This window comes from Rhinolophus sinicus, linkage group LG13 (genome assembly GCF_036562045.2).
Source record: "Rhinolophus sinicus isolate RSC01 linkage group LG13, ASM3656204v1, whole genome shotgun sequence".
Lineage (NCBI taxonomy): Eukaryota > Metazoa > Chordata > Mammalia > Chiroptera > Rhinolophidae > Rhinolophus > Rhinolophus sinicus.
This window is the reverse complement of record NC_133762.1, coordinates 38,159,925-38,165,406: the sequence shown is the minus strand read 5'-3', so window position 1 is coordinate 38,165,406 and position 5,482 is coordinate 38,159,925.

Here is a 5,482-nt window from a genome sequence, read left to right as displayed (position 1 = left end):
CAGTGTGGTGTCCCTTTTGTTCTTTTGCAGGTCAGATTTGGTGGGGGGGGCATGGGAGGGTCTGGCTAAAGTGGAAAGGTGGGTGGTTGAAGTAGGTCAGTCATTCAACAGCACAGTGCAGGAACGCCATGGTGATTCCAGGCAAAACAAGGTCTAGTGCCCTGGTCTCTAAACTCCAGTGTATTAGCATCCCCTGGGAGGCTTGTTAAAAAAGATTTCTGGGTTCCACCTTGAGTTTGATTCACTGAGTGGAGTGGAGACTGAGAATTTCATGTTGCTGGTCCGGGGACCACACTGGGCTAGTGAATGGGTTTCTAAACCTTGGCTTTCAAAACAAGTGACTGGAGGGTTTGAGTTCATTTAAAGGCTTGCTGTCTGGAACATCTCTCTCCAGACAGTTTCTTACAGCTCTTGGGTAGCTGATCAAGATGACTGATTCAAGAATCCTGGGGCTGATTCTCCCAGTTCCTTATTCCTTTGTGGGATTCTCCAGCACCTTGTTCCACTGCTCCCAAGTAGTCATGTTGCAATTCTGACACATTCAGGGAGGGGACTTGGCCCCAGGGAAAGGACTGGTTGGGAGTGGCCCCACAATTCTAACAGCTGCCCTTGGCTTCAGCTTTTTGGGTGGAGCGTGTACCTGTTGATCTTGCAAGCTTAACCTTGCAACTCCATCTTAAAGTTTACCTGAGGCCACTCAGCCAAGCCAAGCGCCCCAATCTCAGAGCCCATCATGCCGAAATCCTTTTGTCTCACTACCCCTAGCCTTTGGTCAGGGAAAACCCACAAAGATTTAAGTACCTCTCCAGAGGCTAATACTGGTCAGCTGGTGCATGTAGAGGGAGAAAGTTGTGTATATGAGGAGGCACGTGTAGTGTTATCAATTGAACATCAGTTGGAGTTGGCAACTCTAAGCCTCTTCAACTGTAAACTAGGTTCTAATCCTAGCTACCTCCTAGTTGTGTGCCTAAATGGTTTGGCCCAGAGTTGGAGAGGACAATGAGAAACGAATTGTTTTTCAATGCTGCTGGGCTAGAACAGCCCAGGTGTGAGTTGCCATGGTGAGACAACTGGCAATTAGCAAGCTGGGCTGGCACTCCTCTCTGAGGTGTTGAGACCCCAGGGGCCTTGGCTGCCCTGTGAAGCCATCTTGTGAACAGTGCTGCACCAAATGCCAGGACAGAATGAAGCAAAATAAGTCCTGGCCCCAAAACCCCAAGAGAGGAGATGGACAAGCCTTCCAGGTGAGGCGCCCTTGGGTGTCCTGGCCTGCTTGTGGGGCAGGCTTGGGGAGGCATTGGAGGGACTATGGGGGTCCCTCCAAAAAACAGGTTTTTGTTTTCTCAAGATGGCCAGGTTCGGATCTGAGTGATCCCAGACTCTGCGGCAAGGGGAGAATGTGATGACCAATCCTCTCGGGAGTAAGGGGTTGGAGTTTGCATCCCATGTCGTCCTTTTCTGAAGCAGTCTTCCAGTTTCCTTGGGTTGTATTCAGGGTCTGGCATGTTGCCAGCGTCACTTTTGGGCAGGTAACTCCAGGAGTTTTTTTTTTTTTTAAATCTCTAAAGGGTGGGGATCATAAATCCTACCTACATCCTAGGGCTGCTATGCGTGTTCAAGGGCATGATCAAGGTAAAGTGCTTTACTGGTGCCTGGCATGCAGTAAGCCGTCACGTGTATTGGGTGGCATTGTGATAAGGCAAGCCATTAATCAATGCAGTGTTCATGACGGTTCTGGTAGTGATGGTAGCCTCCGATATTCATGAATGTATTTTTAATGTATTAAAGTTTTAAAAAGGAAGGATGGTAATACTCTACCAGGCATTGCATAGGAGCTGGGTGACAGCAACGGCAGCGCCTGGTGTTGAAGTTGTGTCCATCACCGTGCCCCACATGTTGGGGTCCCCTTGCTCCTTATTAGGGATGAGAGTGGATACGACCTTGCCTGGGGATGCAGGGACTGGCCTCTGGACAGTTCCATGGCTGTTTGGTGGGGGATCAGCGCCAGACACGGTCTCCCACTTGACCTCAGTTTCTCTGGTTTTCCTGCCAACTGCTTCTTGAGTGATCCTTCGTTCCAGGCCTGCGTTTGGTCCTTGATTCTTTTCTGCAGCCTGACTGGGTGCCTATCCTGGCTTCACCCCGTCCTGATTTGTGTTCTTGGGTGTGCGCCATAGCTTCTGCCTCAGTTGACCCAATTGTAAAACAGGGATAATATCAACTTAAGGCTGAAGTGTATGTGAAGTGCACGGAAGAGTGCTTGTGGGTAGGGAGTGCTGAGCAAATGGCAGCTGCTTTATTGCTGGTGGAGAACCCAGCAACCCTGGAGTAAGGCTGTGATTATCATGATTATAGATAAGAGAATTGAGACCCAGAACAGACCCAAAGCCACACAGCTAGTGGCAAAGGAGTTGTGAGTTGGAATCTGTTCTGTGAAGCCAAGGTCTGTTGCTATTTCTCCTTGGCCTCACCTGCATCTATTTTATTTTTATTTTTTGTGTGTGTGTGTGTGTGTGTGTGTGTGTGTGTTTTGCTGGAGCTTGAAATAACCTGCTGCCCTTTGCAGCTTGGGGTGCAATTTGCCTACCTTTCTTGCTTCCTTCCCTTCTTACTTTCTTACAGCCTACCTTACCTCTTCCCCTTCCTCTTTTCTGCCTTCTTTCCTGTCTTCCTTCTTTCTAACTTTATTGATTTCTTAAAATTTTTTATTTTAAAATAATTTCAGACTTACAGAAAAGTTGCAGGAATAGCACAAGAATTTTGAATACACAAATTCCTCAAACGTTGACATTTTGCCACATTTGTTTTGTCATCCTCTCTATTATTTTTCTCTGAGCCATTTGAGAATAAGGTTCAGATATGATTTCTCTTTACCCTTGAATCCTTCACTGTGTATTTTGTAAAGACCAGAACATTCTCTTACATAACTACAGTACATTTATCAGGATCAGGTGATAAACATTCATTCACTTATATATCTAGTCTATAGACCTTATTTAAATTTTGCCAATTGCTCCAATGTCTTTATAGAGGAAGAAAAACGAATAATATAATAAATATGTATATAGACTAGTGTCTATTCCAGAATCAGTGTATTTGCTTATTTTTTATTTTTAAAACTTAATTATGAAATATATAAATAGCAGTGTATAAATCCTGGCGCTGCAGGCCTTATAACCTACTCTGCTCTCTGAACTTTGGTTCATCCTGAGCTCTTAGCATCGCAGTAAGAAAACAGAGGTTGGCATTACTGGAGTTGGTGATTGCTTACTCTGAGTCTTTGCACATGCCATTCTCTGTCTGGAACAGCCTTCTGCCCCATGCCAGACTAGTCCTCCAGGTCTTATCTCTTCCAGGAAGCCTCCTTTGTTCCCAGGATTAGGAGCCTTCCATAATCTTGAGCCCTCTTTCCATGTGGATAGATGGAAGACTATCCCAGCACAAAGCTCTCTATTATAATTTCCTCTTTTTGTAGTTGTCTCCTTCATGAGCTTGTGAGGTCCTTAATGCAGCTGAAACCTCCCAACACCATTTTTGAGTTCAGTAAACTTGTCATACATTTGGAAAACTCAGGCCTTGAAGTTATAGTTTTTTGTTTCGTTTTTGGAGACTCACAATTTCTATCTGTGATAACGAGATTAATTTATATGTTAAAACAGTGGCTTAAAGATGCTTATTACAATCTCCAAAGCTATTCCTCCTTCTGGATGGAAATCCTTTTTTTTTATTTTTACCCTGGCTTAATCTGACCCAGATAACCTTGGCTAATCCCCTTCTCTGGGAAGAGAGTGTACTCTGAGCAGATCACGAGCCCCTCTCTCACCTCTTTGGGAACTGTCTCCTGGGAGGGTAGAGAGTTTTATTTCAGAAACCTCCTGTGATGCCCTGTGTCTCCAGAACCAAATCCAAACCCCTAGTTTGGCACTTGAGGCTCTTTTTGACTTGGTTTTCTCCACTGGTCTCATCCCCCACACGAATGTCCTGACCCCCAACAAGGTAATGCTGACAATAATTAATTGACATTAATTGAATATTGACAATCAAAAGGGTCTCAAATCAATAACATTTATTAAGCACATACTAATGTACTAGGAGTGGCCTAAGAACTTTATACACATTTCATTTAATTCTAACTCCTAGCAGAGTCAATATTTGAATCCAGACCTGCTGGCTTTGCTACTTATGAAATTCACTTAGCCTGTTGGAAACTTAATGTCCTCATGTATAAAAGGAGGGTAAGGATATTCATAAGTGTATTTGAATATCTTTACTTGATTATCTATGCTTCATATCAATTCACTATAATGCTAATATAACTACTATTGCTTAATCACTTGCTATAATCACAGGGCTCTTTGCTGTGTCCTCTTGTTTGCCCCCTCCTACCCCAACACTTTTGCCAGGTTAACACCTCATCTTTTAGGGCAAGTATCATCTCTGGGAAGCTTTCCTACACTAAGGTGAGGTCAAGTCTCCTTGTGATGTACTCTTGGAGCGCTATATAACAGAGAGACAACCAGCAGTACTGGCGTTTAAAATATTGAAATGCCTCCAGACTGGTAAACAGCTCCTGCCCCACTCCCCACCCCATTCTTCCCTGAACATCTACCCCGGCTTCAGTAACGAGGTGAGACCTGGCCCAGAAGGCCTCTGGGACCCTGTTCCATACAATGCAGGTGCCATCACCCTTGCCACATACCGCTCCGACCTAGCACTAAGTCTGGTTTGTAACTAAACAGTACTTGTGTCATTGGTTATGTCCTCTGCCTCCCCTGCTAGATTGGAAACTTAAGAACTCAGAGACTATGTCTGGTTTTTGCTCACCATCAAATCCCTAGGACATGAATGACTAGGGAAAATAAATATTTGTTGAACACATGAATAAATGGTAATTAGACCAGGAAACTAACTGGAAACCTGGATCAGCCTTTGATGCTGAGCCAGTCAATTGACCTGAGCCTCGGTTTCCTCTTCTGTAAAGTGGATGTAATTCTTTCAGCAAGTCTCCTGAACAGGGCTGAGACGATCCTTGCTCTCGTGGATCTTACAGAAAGGCAGACAATAAATATAAACAAACAAAATGACTTAATACGGTACTACTACCAGGAAAATAAATGAATGATAACAGGATCATTACAGATAGTGGTCACAGAATGTCTCTGAGATGACTTAAGTCTTTCCTTAAAGCTCCTGTCAAATATCTTTATTATCCTATAACCCATTTTTGTAGAAACTCATTGTAAAACCAATTTTTATTTATTTATTTTTTTGGCTACGGGGTGGAGAATTTGTAACCGGATCCCGCCTTCTAGGCGGAGTCACACCCAGCCTGAGAGGGGAGCTCATGGGCTGCGGCAGAGCACGTGGCCGCATAGCCCCGGCAGTCGGCGCCCCGCCCTGGACGCCTCAACCGTCAATCAGGGGCCGGGCTCCGCCTCCGGCGCGCGCTGAGTCTCTCTCTATAAAAGGAGCCGGCGGGCTG